The sequence below is a fragment of the Abramis brama genome (genome assembly GCF_963993115.1).
Source record: "Abramis brama genome assembly, chromosome: 8".
Lineage (NCBI taxonomy): Eukaryota > Metazoa > Chordata > Actinopteri > Cypriniformes > Leuciscidae > Abramis > Abramis brama.
Genome location: NC_139970.1, coordinates 16797138 through 16817886, shown reverse-complemented (window position 1 = coordinate 16817886; position 20749 = coordinate 16797138).

Sequence of the window (20749 nt, the reverse complement as noted above, 5' to 3'; positions counted from 1 at the left end):
CAACATTGGAACATATAGAGTAAACAGCGAAACATATATCATGAAAATGTCAAATATAACCACATATTCTGGTTTGGGAGGAAAAATATAGTTTAACTAATGGCCTGGGAACTGCCTAAAAAGTCTTAGGAACACCTAAGCAACGCCCTAGAAACCACTCAAAACAACATAGCATCCACTATAGCAACTCCCTGGCAACAACCTATAACACAACCTGGAGCTTTGCACATGAAAGCACCAGATTCAATTCTACTATAATAAAATAAATTATAATAAAAACATGTAACAAGTTTTTGAAAGTCTCTTATGCTCACCAAGGCTGCATTTATTTGATAAAAATACAGCAAAAATAGTAATACTGTGTAATATTATTACAGTTTAATAACTTTTTTTTCTATTTGAATATATTGTAAAATATAATTTATTCCTGTGATCAAAGCTGAATTTTCAGCATTATTGCCCCAGTCTTCAGTGTCACATGATCCTTCAGAAATCATTCTAATATGATGATCTGGAAACATTTATTATTATTATCAAGGTTGAAAACTGTTGTGCTGCTTAATATTTTAGTGTAAACCGAAAGTACATTTACATATAAAGAATAGAGTATATTAATTAGAATAAAAATCTTTTGTAACATTATAAATGTCTTTACTATCACTTTTGATCAATTTAATGCATCCTTGCTGAATAAAAGTATTAATTTCTGTAATTATATAAATATTATATTACTAAAATGTAATAGTTGTAAAAGTTGTAAAGTTGTAGTTGTAAAATGTAAAAGTTATAATATAGCATATTTCAAAATATTATGGTTTTATACTGTCCCATTTTCTAGTGCTTTTCTCATCAGAAGGGATCCGCTGTCAGTTTTGGCTCGCTCTCTCACTGCTGGTCTAATGACTTTGCAGAGGCCTCTGATTTACAGCCCTCGTGAATATTAAATGGCTCATCCGCTCTTCGGCTCGTCCTTGCAGAGCTTATTTTGCGTCTCCATACAGTCACGACAGAGCTGTTATGACTGTGCAAGCGTGTGCATGTGTTTGTGCTGTCTGTTCTGCTCAATGACCCTCACATACAAAACACACATATTCACGTTCACCATCACAGCTGGCCAAACAGAAGCTAAGGGGCAGAACTTAAAGGGTTAGTTCACCCAAAAATGAAAATTCTGTCAGTAATTACTCACCCTCATGTTGTTCCAACCCCGTAAGACCTTCGTTCATCTTCGGAACACAAATTAAGGTATTTTTGATGAAATCTGAGAGCTGGATCACTCCTCCATAGGATTCTATGTTATTGAAACTTGCCGGCCCAGAAAGTTAGTAAAGACAATGTTTAAAATAGTCCAAGTGACTACATTGGCTCATCCATAAGTTTATCAAGCGACAAGAATACTTTTTGTGCACAAAAAAACAAACAAAAATAACAACTTTATTCAACTATTCATTTTCTTCTGTGTGGGCCTCACGTAGTGTAAAAGCGCAGTGCTTCTGGGTTGTATGTCAGAACGTAGGCTCACTATTGGCCGACGCTGGTCATGTGTGTGATGCTGTCCAATAGTGAGCCTACGTTCTGACGTACAACCCAGAAGCGCTGCGCTGTTACACTACGTGAACTCACTCAGAGGCCCACACAGAAGAAAATGAATAGTTGAATAAAGTCGTTATTTTTGTTTGTTTTTTTGTGCACAAATAGTATTCTTGTCGCTTGATAAACTTAGGCCGTGTGTCCACCAAAGTGTTTTTTTCACACGGCTGGCGTGTTTTTTCAATTGTTTTCAATGGGAGCGCCGCGTTTTTAAAAAGCCATGAGTGTAACAAGGCGCTAAGCGTCTTTTTCACACTGAAGCGCTGAGCGTTTGGCGTCTTTTACAGGTCGCCGAGAGTTGAAGAATGTTCAACTTTGGGTAAAACGCTGCGCTCATCACTGTCACTTTTTACCCAACCGTCCAATCACAGTGGAGGAGGGGCGGGGCTAATACCACTCCGACCAACCGCCACATTCTGCTTGTACAACGTCAACAGATGACAACAACAAGCATAATAACGGAACAAAATCATCTAAAACAAGAGCCAGAGAAAATATATTACATTGTATTGACATTTTAATATAGAATCAACACAGAAACAAAATATGTGTGAAATGAGATACTAGTAACACTCTCGCGGATATTCCGAATCATAACAAGCAAAGCTCTCAACTGAAAAAAATGCAACGCTGGCAAAACGCTCTCAAGCGCCCACAGCTAGGCATTTTCAGCTGGCTAAAAACGCTTTGGTGGACACACGGCCTTATGGTTGAGCCCATAGACTGTAAAAAAATATGGACGACGCCCCTTCGCTCTCTTCCATTGATGAGAACTGAAGCCGCCAGTGTCCCGATATGGCGCTGACATCTTGGAACTTGAGTCTGCGCAGTAGCGATCTCGGGACCAGACCTGCGCAGTAGTGAGCAGGAAGTAAAGCCGCAAAATCAACGCTCCGCCCTCACTCTCGCAGAATCCACTCAGGGAGAGTGCATTCTGCACACTTTTTTAAAAATTTATTGCAGTACGACAAGAGGCTTGTTAAAATAAATACAATCTCCTCAGTCCTCCGAAGATCCCGAAAAAAATGTCCGTTGGTGCTTCAGTGACTACTTCGCTCAGAAAACCTGTCAATCACAGCTGTCAATCATGACGTTACACCACCGCATCACGTAACTAACTAAAAACCAACTTATTTTTGAAACAGACACTTGAACTTACATCAGCGTGATAAAAATGACAGCAAATGAAAGTAACCACCTTTGGAAAAAAGATATTTGAAGTGTAATTTAATTGTTTAGTTGGTCTCATGTCCCGTTGAATAACACAGGGAGGCGGGGCTTATGACCTATACTAGGACCAGTCACCGGGGGGCGATCGAGACGTTTTGGCTTCACTTTTCAGGGCTTGTGCGGCACGCTTGGTTGAGCCAATGTAGTCACTTGACTATTTTAACAATGTCTTTACTAACTTTTCTGGGCCGGCAGATATCGATTACCTAGCCGCCTATGAAGGAGTGAGACCGCTCTCAGATTTCATAAAAAATATCTTAATTTGTGTTCCGAAGATGAACGAAAGCCTTACGGGGTTGGAACAACATGAGGGTGAGTAATTACTGACAGAATTTTCATGTTTGGGTGAATTAACCCTTTAAAGTGATAGTTCACCCAAAAATGAAAACGTTGTAATCATTTACTCGCCCTCATGTTGTTCCAAACCGGTATGAGTTTCTTTCTTTTGTTGAACACAAAAGAAAATATTTGAAATAATGCTTGTAATCAAGTTGATGGTAGCCATTGACTTCCATAGCAGGAAAAATATATATATACTATAGAAGTCAAAGGCTACTGTCAACTTTCTGGTTACCAACATTCTTCAAAAGACACATTCCTGTTCGGGACTTCCAATATTTATACACTTGGTTTTCCCTCACACCCTTACCACAATCAAAAGGAGATTTTATTTAAATAAACAAGCTTGAAAACTGCTGCCTTTCAGACTCTCAACAGCCATTCAATTATTTTCAAAGTAGCCCAGCTGGCCTTGTGTAGCCAAAGTCAACAAAAAAATCAGCAAGTCAGGTTTCCTTCCACTCGCTCTACCAGGTCTTTAAAAAAACAAACTGAGCCACACAAAAGTTTAGAAGTGTGACCTGAAACGCCAGCCTGTGTGAATAAGCCATCTATGCCAACATGTGCCACAGTGGAAAGCGGGTCACTTCATGACAAGCCAAACAGCTTTCTGAATGAGAGAGAGCAGCAAAAGCAGTCGCTCTTTGAGTCAAACTCCCTCAAACATGTCATTGAGACGAGACTGCTGGGCCACAATTAGTTTCTTACGGCCCTGCCTATGAAAACAAACAGTCTGGGTTTACAGGTCTCCACGCACGGCTGCTCGCATGCAGACCGCTGAAGTTTCAAGCGAAACTCCAGCGCTGGTGTTTTGAAAACATCGCCATGGTGACCTTATCTTTCTAGGAAGTGACACGTCAGCTTTGTGATGTCACAGGTCTGGTGAAGCCAGTCACAGTCCACTCTCAGACTTTATTTGGGTTTGTGGGTGTGGTGGAGTTCCCTGATTGTGGAGTGATCTGTAAACTGCAGTCTGGAGAATGATTGTGCTGTGGCAAAACACAGAGGTGGAGTGACAAAAGCACTCTGTTTAGGGATGCCCTCATGTGAGACTTGCACTGCACATGAATTTCAGAAGGCAAAATAGGACCTAAACTAAAGAAAATCTCTTTCTTTCAGCAATTGGTCTGTTAACCTCATTATTTGAGTTGTCAAAATTAACTTAGTCAAAATTTAGGGAAATAAATAAAACAAAACACTTTATCAAATGAAATAATAATAATAATGGTAACATTTTACGATAAGGTCTCATTTGTTAACCTTCGTCAATGTATTGACTAACATGAACTAACAATGAGCAATAGATTTGTTAATGTATTTAGTAATCTTTTTTAATGCTATAAAAATGCAGTCGTACATTGTTTGCTCATGTTCACAGTGCATTAACTAATGTTAACAACTGATTTTAATAATGTAGGCCTATTAGTAAATGTTGAAATTAGCACTAACTAAGATTAACAAAAGTGTAGAGGTACTGTTCATTATAGTTCATGTTAACTAAAGTAGTTAACTAATGTTAATAATGAAACCTTATAGTAAAGTGTTACCAATAATTGGCATTTTAATATTTTTTCTTACATAATTTAGTCACACGACTGAATGGCTGAGCTTGATGGATGTGTGTAAATGTGTGTAACACAATGTGTGTAAATGCGGATTTTATTATTATTATTATAGGCTTTTAAACATGTAGAAAGGGCCAAAATGATGTTGTACTCTATATTAGACTATATTGTGTTATATATTTTTACAAAAGTTATATTCACATTTTCCATGTTTGGTAACAGGCCCATAATCATGTGAATAAGCATGGAAATGTAGTTTTTGGTAATTAAAACAATAAAAACTAAAAAGTTAATATCAAATCAATAGATTATATTAAAGTAATGAGATTGCTGATTGATTTTTAATAACTGAACGAGTTAACTAGATGAAATCCGAGGTGGGTCAGGACAAAAATCACTGTTTCTGATAGCAGATTTTGATATTTTTTAATACTATAGTTTTAGTTTTAAGTACTATCTATAGCTACTTTTCATGCCAGGCTAATACGTTATATAATATTTAATAACAGTTCTCATAATAATAATAATTACATAGCAGGAGCATTTTGTTCTACACTCTAAAACGCTAGGGTTTTTTTTCTACCCAAACACTGGGTTTAATTTCCAGCTTATTTTGGGTTGATTTTATTCCAGCAATATACTGTAGTCATTTTTAAACAGTTGAATTTGATAAACCAGTGTAAGAGGTTCTGTCAGGCGCTTCATAGGGGCTCCTCTCATGGGATCATTTTATGGATTTAAAAAGAAGGCATTTTGTTTTAATTCAGTTTTTATTTTGATTACATTTTATGAATTAAACAGCTCGTAAACATACTTTATCACTACAATAACCTTTTAAACATCGAAGTATTGTGCAATTATTTAAGACATTTCTCCTTATATAGAAGAGTTTTCTAAATTTGAGAATCCCACTGAACCTTTTATTCTAAGAGTGTACAAAATACACAGGATTTTTGTAAAGTAATGTGACACCAAAGTGCACCCTGTCAATGGGAATAACCAGGAATCTACAGGACAGGTCAGGTGTATTTTAGTGATTTTATTGTTTGTGTCTGTGCAGGAGCTTGACATTTTGTCCCTTCGTGCCAAATCCTGAACACACACAGCTGAGCAGTTCATCCATATCTGGCAGCTGGCATTCTTAGCCTGTCACTAATGATGTAATGTTTGAGGCGGGCATTCCCCATGGAAGCGTTAGTGAAGCGCTCCTCAGTAAGTGACAGGGTGAAGGGCAGGTTTCACACACGCTTGCGACAGCCATTGTCTCTGAGTCAGTGCAGGAATGCAGGTGAAAGTCAACAGCAGATTACATTCAACTGAAAAACTCCAGACACACTGCGCTCCCGTAATGGTTTAGATGTGCTGGAAGTGGTTTCAGCTGTTTTGGCAAGCAGGTCATTTCAATCTGATGTCAGCATGATTGACGGGCTAAGAGCATTTCTGATTGGCTAGGGTTCAGGCCGCTCATTTGAATTGTTGTTTTTTGCTATTTACAGGCTGTCACAGGTGTGATTTCTCACACGTATTATAATGAAATCTGTTAGCTAGAAGAGATGTGTTCAACTCACTATTTAAATAATGCTTACAGGCTGCTTAAAGCTGATTTGCATGTTATGAGGGATTAAAATCAATTTAAATTTTTTTACAGTATATATTTACATATAATTCAGTTTATGTGTATATATATAGGCTACATTTCAAGTTTTAGCAATTTTGTTATATGCTTTTGTCAGTTTGATTAGTTGTTTTTTAAATATATATTTTTATTTTAAGTTTTTCATCTATTATTTCTATTTTATTTGATTTTATTTCAGTTTTGTTTCAATAAAGTTAACGATAACAACACTGATTCTGATTACATTCAGTGTCCTCTGAAGACATTGTCTTTGTCCCTTTTAATACAGGAATACCTTAATATTAATATACTTATTCAGTAATATTATTGTTAGACTGCACTGACACTTTGAGGAGCTGAAAACCAAAGAGAAGAGCTGCTTTATAACTGATTTGACTTTGTTTCAACATTGAACTGACTTTTTCAGCTGAATAATGACACTAATGTCTTCTGCAGATCTGCTCAAGTTGAGTTGAACTCAATTCGTAATAACTAAACATTTACTGTTTAATGTTATCTTTTAGTATTATTTTCTTTATTAATTTTCATTATAATAATTTCATAATGTATTTTGTGAAGTCAGAATATGTTTGTACATGTGTGTTGAGCAGAGAGCTGGGAGAGTTATATATTTTGCTTAGAGGTATGTGTGCAATGTAACATGTTCCAATGATGATGATACATCAAATGTGTACAATTGGCATGTTCTTTACAAGGAAAGGAATGTTTCAACGGATGCAAATGTACCACTAATGTATACACAGAGGGAAAGTGGATTGTACCATGTGTAAGTATGAGGTACGTTCCATTTTCAAACATAAGCAACATGTTTTTCTACCTTACAAGGAAGTAGTAAATCCCTGTGGTGTATATAAGCTCAATCCTTACTGTACTGACTCAGAGAAACATAGAGGCATGATGGGGTGAGGGAGGAGAAACAGAGAAACATAAAGCCATGACGGGGTGAGAGGAAGGAGAAACTGAGGCATGAGGGGGTGAGAGAGGAGAAACACAGAGAAACCATTTACAGCTGGCATGATGGGGTGAGGGAATAGAGAAATAAGGAACAGAGAAATCTGGAATGAAGACCTCCTCACCTATAGCCTTATTCTGCTATGCCTGTTTCTCTCTGTCTGATGTATAAAATAATAAATAGATATCTCCTGGCAAAATATCTGGTGTAGCTTCTGTGATTCAACCATAACGGGGGAAAGCATGATTTTCAAATCTACAGTAATTTATGAAGCTGATAAAGCTTTATAATGAAACTATTGTCTTTTTTTTTAGAGCTGTTACAGAATAATTGAATTCTGTTTCCATCATTGACCATTATTTTCCTGTTTATCAATATAATGCTAGAATGGAAATAAACTGAAAGTTTTAGGATTTAGAACATTTTAAATATACATATATGAAATGAATATAAAATAATTCAGATATTTTCTTTACATAGCCAGTTATATCATTTGTAATATAAAAATGCACCACAAACCAAACTTTTCTACCTCACTTTATATCCAGTTGTATGTCTACAGAATGAAGACATTTGAAGCCCTTCAGATGTTCTCACTCATCCCGAGGTCCTCTGCTAAACCTGATAGTTTCAGTATTGCACATAATAGGCACCTTGTCACGCAAGCACATATAAGGCCGTGTTATGTCACGCCAGAGTTATTCAGTCGTATAGGTGACACAGCCACAGCTCAGAGCAAACACACAGGCTGAGGTCTTTGTGGGATTGTGTTTGTTTTGCCTCCAGTAGCCTAAACCCTGCGTCTCTGTCTCTGATGTGTCACCTGACGCCGTCACCGATCTGTGAGCGTAACCAGAGTCTTGCGTGGGAAGCCATGATGGTTCAGTCCACACAATTTCATCTTCCAGGCCACATTCCTGTTCACAATGATCCGTTTGTTTTTAAAAGCAGCAGAAGTCCAGACTCAAAAGTGTGCCAATTTGTACATGCAGGCATTGTAAAGGCAAAAGACAAGGGTTTGTGGAAGTCTGAGACTATCACGTAAGGTTATATCATGTGGGCTTTTTGTTAATGAGTGAGGATAGAGTGAATCTTCCTGGCACTGTGGGTTACACGCTCAACAGGTTTCAAGGTGTCCATGGTAATTAATCACAATACTGGAGTAATTACTGGGAGATCTATGTGACCTGTGCATTCTGGGTAAATCATTTCCGAGAACCTTTTCAAACATTCGCAACCTCAGGACAATCTGAGCCTGACCACATGTGGCCAAAAACACATAAGCTGCATCTTCACATACCTCTTCATTTGGGACAACACAACCAACACTTGTTTGTGCTGATTTGTTCAAATGTTGAAATGCTTACTCTCTCTTTCAGGTAGGCCACAATGACTGATGGGTAAATGAAATTTCCCTGCTCACTTCCTGTGAGGTGACATCGGCGCACACTTGTTTAAGTATACTGCGGTTCAGACTGAGCATATACAGTCCTATGATTTGGACATTTTTTGACTTTGCAAGTAATCATAATTATTGTTAAAGGCCTCCTGAAATCAAAATGTACGTTTTTTAGCTTTTAGTATGAATATGTTAGCCTTAAGGTTATGAATAAGCTGGTGTGTTTCAAAACAATGACAAAATTCGCATTTAGGAGATATAAGCATTCAAAACTTACAGTCTCTCACTTCCGCTAAAATGATCACAGATTTTTATGACATCACCGCGGACTTCAGCTTCTCGTCACATCTTCTGTCCAATCAAATGCTCTGTAGAATCCAAAGCTCCACCCCCTATGCTATAAATACCACCTGGCCAAGACGACCGTTGACCCGTCACAAAGCAATATGAGTTGGAGACGTGTGTTCGGTTGCTCAAATGCTCGAGTTTTATTCCGTTTTCCAACTGTACGTTGGTTAAGAATGAAATGCCTAGAATTTATTCAAACCTCTACTATTGAATCCAACTTATCATCAGCACTCGGATTCGCTTCCATGGTGTGGTCAAGTACGACTTGCAGTCTGTGAGGTAAACTAAACGCTATTGGTTATTTGAAAAGGGGGAGGAGCCATTCAATATGTCCCGCCTTAGCTTCCTGTTTCAGTGGAAAGTACGTCAATGCATCATTCAAAGCTGCGCGTTCCAAGGCACTTCAGTGAGCCTTTAAAAACATCTAATATTTAAAATGCATCTGAGCATGCTGTTTTAGACTCTCTGTAGTGCTGTAAAAATTTTCGGGGACGATTAGAGATCTAAGCAACAAATGTTTCTTGAAAAGAATCAATTCTGCAAGCCTGTCTTTGCAAATTAAGAAGCTCAGGCGATGAGCGGTTCGTCCTCAGCAGTGGTTTGAGACGAGGAGAATCAGTCAAACAGATTTCAGTGCAGCCAAACCAAACAGGGCTGTTTAAACAGCCGACAACACACCATTTCTGTCTCCTAAACACACCTCTCTCTTTCCCTCTGCGGGCCCCGCTTTTTTCCCACAGTCCATATGTACACATGTATACACTCCTCCACATGTGAGGAAAATATTTGAGCAAATGTTTGGCAGCTGTAAAGCAGAGAGGCCGCTCGGAGGGTGGAGACCCAGCCGGCTTCATGAACACAGGGCTCAGGAGCTCTCGAGGGATATGGGTCAAGCTGTGCCAGGTTAAGAGATCCTCACCATGGGCTACAAAATCTGCTGAATGTGAGGGAATAAAAACATCCCCCGGCTTGTTTGCACTCTTTATAGCTGCGACTGACGTGTATAACAGACAGTCTATTCAGCCCATCTGCTGAGATCACCTGAGTACAACTGGCACTTCCTTCAACCTCGCCAGGGAAAAGAAAAACTCCCTCCAAAACAGCTGGCCGGCTCTACCCGGCTCACTTCCTGTCAAGACGCGGCAAACCAGATCAGACCGGTTTCTTTGACAGATTCCAAAGAAGTCTTTCAAAGCCGTTTTCATCTGAGATTATAAACAGTTTCAGATTGATTTACCTTTTTTTTTGGGAGGGGCTGTTGATGAGAACTGATTTTTATTTTCCATTTATTTTTTATCGCCATCTTTGGTCATATTTACCTACCTACCTATCTACCTACCTACCTATCTATCTATCTATCTATCTATCTATCTATCTATCTATGAACTTGTATAATTCTTGAAAATAAAATTATCTAGCTTTGCATAATCTTTTTTATATTTTTATTTATCATTTCTTAAAAAAAAAAAAAGCCGTGGAGTAAACCATAATTAATTATTTGGAGAAAAAAAATTGTCTGCTAAATCACAGTCATGTGATCTAACCAAAGTGCCTACATGCAGCACAAAAATATTATAAAAATTATGTAATTTTTTTATATTATATAATTGTAATAATAATAATAATAATTATTATCATTATTATAAGAAAAACAGTTCCTATAAAAATACAAATGAAATCCTTTAATATTTAATGATGTTTTATTAATAAATGTTCGGGAGGAGCAGGTTCAGATAATTAACCAAATTATGCACAGCTGGAGATTAATCAGTAATCAACTCAATGACAGAGTATAAATTCACAGCAGACCTATCTCTGTTCATTGAAAGTTTGTCAGCATCCCTCCTCCACCCCATCTCCTCACTTCCAGTTCCATCTACACTTACCAACGGGAGTACTCTGGGTTCGGGCCTAGCTCGGAGCCCTCCCCCCGGACAGCACGCCAAATGCGCATAAACTTATTGTACTAATTATATGTAGATGTGAACTCGTGAAATGATTTTATGGAACTGCTTGTATTTGCATATTGTTATTGTTGTATATTTGTAACTTAAACACTGTATGCATTATTGCATTCAATGTGTGTATTTTGTCCAAAGTTAAACATAATGTGCATAATTTTTTTTTTTTTTTTGGATTGTTGAAACACTTTCTCTCTCCCATTACACAACAACAAGCCGCCCCCAAAAACACATTTGCTCTGTTCGTTTGCTCCCAACCTGTTACACCCACGTTGGTTCACAATCAGCTGAACATTTTCTCTATTTTGTACCCTCTCAGACATACACTAACAATAAATTTACAAATGATTTCTCAGTGTTGTATTTTTGGACTGAGTTGAAGAACTGAAAGCAGAACAGCAATTATCTAAAGCAGCTCATAATTACAATGCCAATCAGATGAACAGGCTGAAGGATCTCGAGGTCCAAAATAACCAAGCCAAAGAGGGAAAGGAGGTTTCTCACAGTCATTACTGTCACAGCAGATTAAACTACAGTTGCTCTATGATGAGCTGGATTAGGTACAGATAACCTAAAGTGTACTTGATGTGCTAACATATAACAGTGCAATTTTGTTTTTTTTTCAATCAGTCAAAATATAGTATGACTGAATCAACACCAAGTCATTTTAAAGGTAGTAGGGACATTTTATGCTAGCTATTCAATGTCTCCCAAACTTTTTTTTTTTTTGCCTTATACCTATAGAGACATCAGAAATGTGTTTCTATTAAGTTATATTTCACTGGATATCTTATAGCATTATGGCACAGACTGAATTTAGCGAAGCCTGCAGTCTGCGATGCCATTAAAATGATTGGGGCTCATTAATGACGTCTTTAGACACTGAAGCAATTTTCTCCCCTCTGGGAGAGGAACTCAATCACATTAAGGCTGTATTCATCACTCTAGTCCGCTCAAAAACGTGAAAGGATGTGGAACAGTGGGTCAGCTGGCAGCAGGGCACTGCGGCGGATCTCTTGGCAGTGAGAAATGAGAGGCTCTTATTAACCGTCTCTCCCTCTCATGTGTTTTAGGGTGGCCAGACGAAACCCGCTGAACCGCCTCTACCACCCAAGATGAAGGGGACAGTCAGCATTACCCCAGGACCGTGGCCAGAAGGAGAAAAGAGCCAAAGGAAGCTTTTATTCACTCTAAGATTAAGTTAAGCAGCCACAGGAGGAAACTGTAACAACAATCTGCTTGAATGTAAAAAGATCAAAGTGCTGTGCTAGTTTCAGTCATAGCATGATAAGAGGCGAGATGCTTTAAACTGTCCAGAGCTCTTGGTAATCTGGGCAGAATCTCAGAGGCGAGCAGACAGAATGGAGAGATTAGAGACGAGAGGGCATCATGTTTCAAAAACAGAGAGAGGGTGAAGGTCAGTCCAGGGACAATAATCCTTGTTAACATGATGAAAGCTTCTCAGTAGCGTGCAGAGATGCAGTTGAGCCTCTTTGGCCCAAAAACATACTTTCGCAATACTGTGAAAAATACTCGAGCAAAGACAAAACTGCTTTTTTGTGTTCATTTTTTAACCCCTTGTTTTATGTTTCTTGTTTCTTATATAATGTATAAAATATATTTAATACATATATAAGATTATAAATATATATTATTTATATAATGTATACAATATATACTCAAAACAAGATTGCTTTCATTTTCAAATATTTGCCAAGGACTAAGAAAAATAAATAAGTCCTAATATCTTGTGCATTTTTTCTGAAGTAAATATATACTGTTCAAGTTTTTACTGGGTGGAAAAAACTAATTAAAAAAAAAAAAAACTTTTGCAGTGAAGGACTCAAACCCAGATGTGACGACATATGAAATTAAACTTGTAGTTAGAAGCTTTTGCATTCATGTACACTACTGATAAAATATTTTGGAATCATTATGATTTTTGGTAACACTTTACTTAAAGCCTTTATGTACAATGTATTACAATGTACGTTATAATGCTCTATATCTTTTTTCCTAAATAAGTGTAACCAAAGTTAAAATGCATTAGAATATTTGCAGATTCTTTGTTGCATCTGAAATTGGTTGTTGTCATGTGTTTTAATGCATTATACTCGCTGAAGGTGTAACAATAAATTGATGAGTATTATAATGTATTGTGGTTACAATTATTCATGAGACAATACACTGCATTATATAAGCTGCATTACAAGGCATTATTAATGCATTAAAATACTTTTATGCATTATATATAAAGACTTCTTATGCTCATCAAAGCTGCATTTATTTGATTAAAAATAGATAAAACCATAATATTGTTACATTTTTTAAATAAATTTAAATGTATAATAACAGATTTTTATTTTAATGAATTTTAAAATGTAATGTATTCATCTATGATGGCAAAGCTGAATTTTTAGCATCATTACTTCAGTCTTCAGTGTCACGTGATCCTTCAGAAATCATTAATATGATGATTTGCTGCTCAAGAAACATTTCTGATTATTATCAATGTCGAAAAGAGTTGTGCTGCTTAATATTTTTATGGAAACCATGACACATTTTCAGGAATCTTATATCAAATAGAACACAAAATAGAAAAATAACAGCATTAACTTGAAATACAAAGTTCTGTCATGAAACTCTAGATGGCTGATGGTCCTTAACTCAATCTGCTCGCAATCACATTATTCTCTATAGGGCGCAGCTGATTGGTTCCTGCTGTATCAGTAGCCAATGAGCTTCAAATACTCATTGTAGTATGGGTACAATGCAGTATTTGCTTTCATAAATACAATGCAGTATTTGCTTTCAGAAACCCTCCACCTTCCCCAGCTCCACCTGTATAGATCTTCTACGGGTAATTCATGCAAGTTATATTGTACAGCAGCAGCAGCATGTCTTACTTACTCACAGCAGTATGTTGTGTGTGTATTGGCAGTAGCAAGTCCTATACTTTGCAGACGCAGCAGCAAAAACAGCAGCAGCAGCAACAGTGTAGCAGATCTATTCCACCAGACCAAACATATCAACATTGTCTTATCCATTACAATGCCAAATACAAAGAGTTGTCATGACAGAAATTGAAATCTTTTGTAACATTATAAATGTCTTTTATGCCTCTTTTGATCCATTTAATGCATCCTTGCTGAAGAAAAGTATTCATTTCTTTACAAAAAAAAAAATGGTACTGACCCCAAACTACAAACAGTAGTGCATGTTGGTAGAGTATATTCCAGGCTCATTGCTGGTGGCCGTGTGCTGACAGCAGTGGGTGGATGGTGCCAGGAATGTGTCAGTCCCTCTGTAAACCCTTCTATCAGCAGGCCTGCATCTGCAGGTGAGAGAAAGCTGCAGCGTCAGCATTAACATGTCCAGTGCAATCCATACTGCACTCCAGCCAACACTGTTCTGCACTGCAGACCTGCACTGGCTCCAGGATCACCCTTGGGCTCGGATCCTCCTCTGACTCAGCTATAGCAGACAGAGGAAGAGTAATGCAAATAGTGTAATGCCACAGGGCCCAGTAATTGGCATTTGCTAATGTTACTTTATAATTAGCAAAAATGGCAGTGCTAAAATGTAATTGCATATGCTTTTAAAACTGTTAGACTTTTTGTTGAACCCAGGGTGCAGTGGATAGCACGCCTGCAGTGGCGCTCATGCCAGTGAAACAGATTCAAATGTGGCTCGCAACATCACATTACACCTCTCTCTCTCCCATAGAATCTAATTCCACTCTCTAAGGAAGCCTCTTTCTAAGGAATACAAACAAACATCAAGCATGGCATTTAAATAATGTGGTTTATTTAAGATAACAAAATAGTAAACCATCTGGAACAACAGCATAGCAATGCTCTGGCAACATTTCACACACCCTAACAACAACCACAGATCAACATCTTAACAATCACTCTAAACAGCATAAGAACCACATAGCAAACACTCTACCAATCACTCAGAACATGTGCCCTAAAAGTATGTACTGTTTTTGTGAAGAAAGAGTATACTTTTAAATGTGTCGCAGAATAGGCATGCTTTGGGACATACTACATCATTACTGCATCTTTAACGGACAGCTCTGTCGCTTAGTTACGTGCATTCTGTCATCGTTTAAACTCCCAGACCCCCAGAACACCCTCTACCAACTGTATGTCACACACTAACAACCACTCTGAACACTGTAACAACCGCATGCCCTGGCAACCACCCACACATCTTAGTAACCATTTATAAATGTCTGAACAAGCACTCTGAACACACTGCAGAAACTGCATATTAATGTGCAAACAACCATTCAGAACACTGTAGCAACTGCATGGCAACGCCCTGGCAACCACCTGCATAGCAACCTAGCAACTACATATCAACACCTTAACAAGCACTCTGAACATCATAACAACTGCATAGAAATACTCTGGCAATCACCCAGAACACCCCAAAACCTGCATATTAATGTGCTAACAATCAATAAGAGCACTGTAGGAATTGCAAAGAAATGGCCTGGCAAACACTCACACACCCTAGCAACCACATATCAACACCTTAACAAGAACTCTGAACACCATAGCAACTGCACATCAACATTCTGGCAACCAACCAGAGCACCCAAAAAACTGCATATTAATGTGCTAACAATCACTCAGAACACTGTTACAACTGCATAGCAACGCCCTGGAAACCATCCACACACCCTAGCAACAATACATAAATGTCTTAACAAGCACTCTGAACATTGCATCAAATGGGAAACAAATGCATATGAATGTGCTAACTACCATTCAGAACACTGTTGCAACTGCATGGCAATGCCCTGGCAACCACCCGCAGACCCTAGCAACCACCTTAACAAGCTGCATACTATTGTACAAACAACCACTCAGACCACAGAAACCCGAATAGTGAAACCCTGGTAACCACAAAAGTAGCATTGTGCCAGTAAGTTCTGCATGGGAAAAAAACATTTTCTAAATTCAACATAAAAGTGTATTGCTCATAGTGGCCATAAACTCAAACGGGGAGAGCTCGATGACAACATGAAGACAGTTCTCCTTATGACTGAGTCATATACAGTAATATATTGCATCAGTAAAATGTATTATCATGCCCTGAGCTGTAGGAGGGAGACCCAAACCACATAAAACACAATGGAAGGGCCGTCTGAACTGTAAATCCGGATGGAACCGGATTTTGACTCGCCCTCAGACAGATTTTTTTTGCTAGCTATTCCTTTCCATTTAAGATGTTACTCAAGGTAATGTTTGCAGACATGACTAAGGACAGCCAGAGACCATCCACACCCAAAACCTCTTGTATTTTGAGCAAGCCCCTGTTTTCATATCCACAGAGTATTCGTGACAAAGCAAACCAAGCCGCCCACATCAAAGATGAGAAGGGAGCGGGTGGGGGTGCATGGCTCACGAAGCATGAAAATCTCTCGCCTCAAGCGGCAGCTAATATTTAGATATTAGCATGTCTTTAATAAGACAATGTTTCAGTATCTTTGGGATTAAGGCTCACTGTAAACTAATCTGAAAGGGATCTGTAATGTTTATGGTGCTTTTGAAGTTAAACATGTTCTTTTTTCTTATCTGTGTACAGACAGGATATGTTTTTATATAGGGGATCCTGCTTCAGTGTGCAGCTGATATAAACACTTATGTTTATACAGAATGCAAAAAAAGTGGAAGACAGGGGTGGAAAGGGTCATCGGCACAGTTACATAAGCAGCTCGAAATCTAACTTAGGAAAGACTTAATCTAAACTCTGATCCAATATACTGTAGCGTCCAAAAGACAGACACCACATGCAAATCTGTGATTTTTATTTTTATTTTTCCTGAAATAAACAGTTTTAAGATATTTTTTAAATGCCGTCATGGTAAATGGTAAAGTTTTTTATTATGTTTACCCTTTTTACAGTCTATGTGTTTACCGCATATAATGCAAGGGTCCCAAGTCTCTTAGTTTCAAGAAGACAAATAATAAATATATTTTGGTTGTTTTATATTAAATCCACTATAAAATGAATGATATTTGACATGGACTGAAGGAATGTCTGATATCTCGCGTGCGTCCTGACGCGGAATATTTAGAAAGGCCAGGAAGCCTGTTTACAGTAAATCACTACTGTAAATAACTGCAGCCTGACAGGGCTACGTGCAGACATGGATGCTGGTCGTGAGGACGTGCTATTTTTTTTTTCCATAACAAAAGGTTTGCATATCTGTATTTTGGAAGCTCTTTAAGCCATGTTCCCTCATTGAAGCAAATCAAACAGTTCAAACACACACGATCATCATAAAGCTTTGGTTTAGTGGTTCAAAGAATCTCAAGGACAGTCAAGTCCAGTTCACACCAAGAATGATAACTATAAAGATAATTATAACAAATAATATTAGCATCCATGCATTCTTTTCATTATAAGCAGTGGCACCCGCTGCAGTTTTAAATGCTCAATGCTCAAGGTGGATTCCAACCTGGTCCTATCAAGCTGTACCTAATAAAGTGGCCAGTGAGTGTATCTATATTTTGAGCGAGGAGAGACTAACTCATATACAGCGCTTCATGGGAGTGGGCAGTTCTTTTGGTGCAATTTGCTTGTCACAATTCTGACTGGTGAGGTCTGTATGGTCTGAATGAGATTTATTTGCAGAATCATGGGTAATGCAATTTTTCATGTTAAAGACGATTATTTTAAAATAAAATGCAAGGCTGATGTTTACTTCAAAAGCATATACCATTGATTAACAACCTCCTATCTCACAGTAGGTCAGTCTTATGATATTATCATCATCTTAACCGTAAACACACCAATTCGCCAATCAAACAGCTCCTTACATCTACACCTTTATGGTCAGATCACGTGATTTCCAGTAAGGCTGGCTGATGTTGTGTTTGCTCATTGTAAATGTAGATTAAGTTGGAATTCAGGTTAATAAAACAAACTACGGCGCAGGAGTTGCCCATGCCAAGCTAGTGCATCTGGTTCCCAGATGAGTTCTGCAACACCATTGGACCTGGTGCCATCTACCAAGTCTATATCCCCGTTTCCTAAATGTGATTTAACTTGTTCTTATTTGTTTACAAGTCTGCACACACAGTTTCTTCTGAAGTAAGTGTTTCCTCGAGCACAAAGGATATGCGAGTCGGGTACTTTAATAAGTTACAGGAAAGCTGAGGCGTGACCGGAAGTCATAAATCAGGAAAACTGTGACAGTCAGAAACTCGAACAGTGGTTCTGCAAACATCATGGTCTAAAGTGCAATAAAACCACAATATCAGTCCCAGAAGTGTTTCTGTGAATTCTGCTTTAGTACATTGTAGACAATATGTACTCTAAAACATCATAATGACCTGTGTGTTCTGAAATGAAGGGAAAAAAAAGTTATTTTCAGGACATCACGGCCTCATCACAACCCCATCCAGAAATTCCCATCTGTTGCATGGAAATTACCCTCCTTTTTTCTTTTTCTTTTTTCACATGATCCACATAAAAGCACTTTATTAATCTGAGGTTTGACTTTATAGGGAAGTCTTTGTGTTGCATGTAAATCTATATTTAAATATAGGAGACCCAGTTAAGATGATGCAAGTCATGGTTCACATAAATACTTGACCTGCTCTATTAATCTCTAATGCCAGCTGAAGGCACAAAGAAGGTAGTGAGTACGTGTGAGAATAGCAGACCGATGGATTTGTTCTAATGGTGTCACGAAGGGCAGGGACAATGCAAGTAACCGTATTACTGTGCAAGTATAAATAAGATGCTTATAAACTTTTAAGACTAACCTTTTTTTTCCCACATCCGTTGTTATTTAGGTCAAAGGATAGGCCTATGTGTCAAATCAAACACTAGCCTATATCAACTCCAATTCATGTCCCTTATAGTTAAATGGCTAATAAATTCAATATTTACCCCAGTGTTTGTTTCATGGCTGAGAAATCATGATAATCCCACTGTTGTTTATACATTTAAAGCTACAGTAGGCTATGTAACTTTTGCCCCACTGTTGGTTAAAAATTAAAACTGCATGCCATAAATCAGTCTTGAGGAAATATTTTGTTTTGGTTCTTCTCTGGGGTTCGAGAAACCAATGTAAACAGGACATCTTATCAGAGCGGATGGACAAATAAATAACGGATCTTTGTTTTTACAACCGGTGATTCACGGAGATTTGTCGTTTTTAATGGTCCATGGTTAATTTTTCTCGTTTGTTGTGACAAAAAACTTGCAGCTTCGCGCTACATACAGTCGGAACTATCTTTCTCTACAGACATGATGACGTGACAAGCACTTCGCGCGAAATCCATCCAGATTTAAAATAAAGCTTTATTATACAACAACACAACAGAATAGACTAAGTGTATTTGGGTAAAGTAAAGATATTAGAAGATTTTTTGCACTCTATCATTAGCCTACTATAAATCTTTTAATTTTTTTTATCAAAAAGTTACATTTGTACATTTTCCTGTTTAAAGGGGTGGTTGATTATGATTTCACTTTTCTAACTTTAGTTAGTGTGTAATGTTGCTGTTTGAGCATAAACAACATTGCAAAGTTACGACGCTCAAAGTTCAAAGCAAAGGAAGATATTTGCTTTTAAAGAAATTGTTTTTTAAGGACTACAACAAACGGCTGGTAGGGACTATACCCGGGTTAGTGACATCACTAACCCTAAGATTTACATAAACCCCGCCCCCGAAAAACGATATATTTTATTATGACAGAATATGCTAATCAATGACTAGAAGATAGTTAACTCCACATCAGCTGCATAAATTCATCAACTAACCATTCAGAAATGTCCTGTTGCATTCTACATGTTGTCACTTCTTCTTGAGTCTCTCCATCATTGTTTGACTCCGGTTTGAACATAAAAGGCTAAAAGTTTTTGAAATTTTCAGTGCATGTCTGTGTGAGGTAAAATGACACAAGCTGTTGAAGTTTTAACATGCTATATAAAAATATCTGTGGGGTAATTAAGTGGGGTAAAACTTACCATACACACTCTAGGGACATCAGAGACTTATCTTACATCTTATGAAAAGGGCATTATACCACCCCTTTAATACTTTTCCATATCGGAGGGCCTATGCAGTTCATGTTTACTTTGTATTAAACAATTTTGGTACAGTTCCACATGACATCCGATGTCAAATTTGGTGCATGTGTTGACAATGCTTGATCCCTTAGTAGGTCAGTGTTGAGGTATTGTCAAATAGGTTGGTTTACCACAGTCATTTTCTGTAAACACGGAAAACTTACATTTACTTGCACGCTGCTGCTCGTCTTGTGTAAAGTTACACTGACTAACTTAGGGTCTTTTCTTCAGTGCTGGTGAAAACATCACGTCACTCTTGGATATCTCCTCCTTTAGTGACTTGATGTAATTTCAACAGGCTAGCACGCGATAGGGAATAATAGCTGAGATGTTTTTGTGACATTGCAAAAGCGCTGTTGGAAACCAAGCCTGCCTGTGAAGCTGCTGAAGGGCTCTTGGCCACCAGCCATCAACCAGCGTCTCTCTCAATCTCAAAAACAAAACAACAAGCGCGCGCACGCAGCGTAAAGTAACAGCAGTGGCGCGAGCGCCATCTAGCGTCGCATCTTCGAATACATACAGAACAGATACATGACGGTAAACGCATTTGAGATATTGAGGCCTGGTTTCACAGACAGGATAAGGCCTTAGTTCAGTTAGGACATTTAAGTAGCTTTTATAAATGT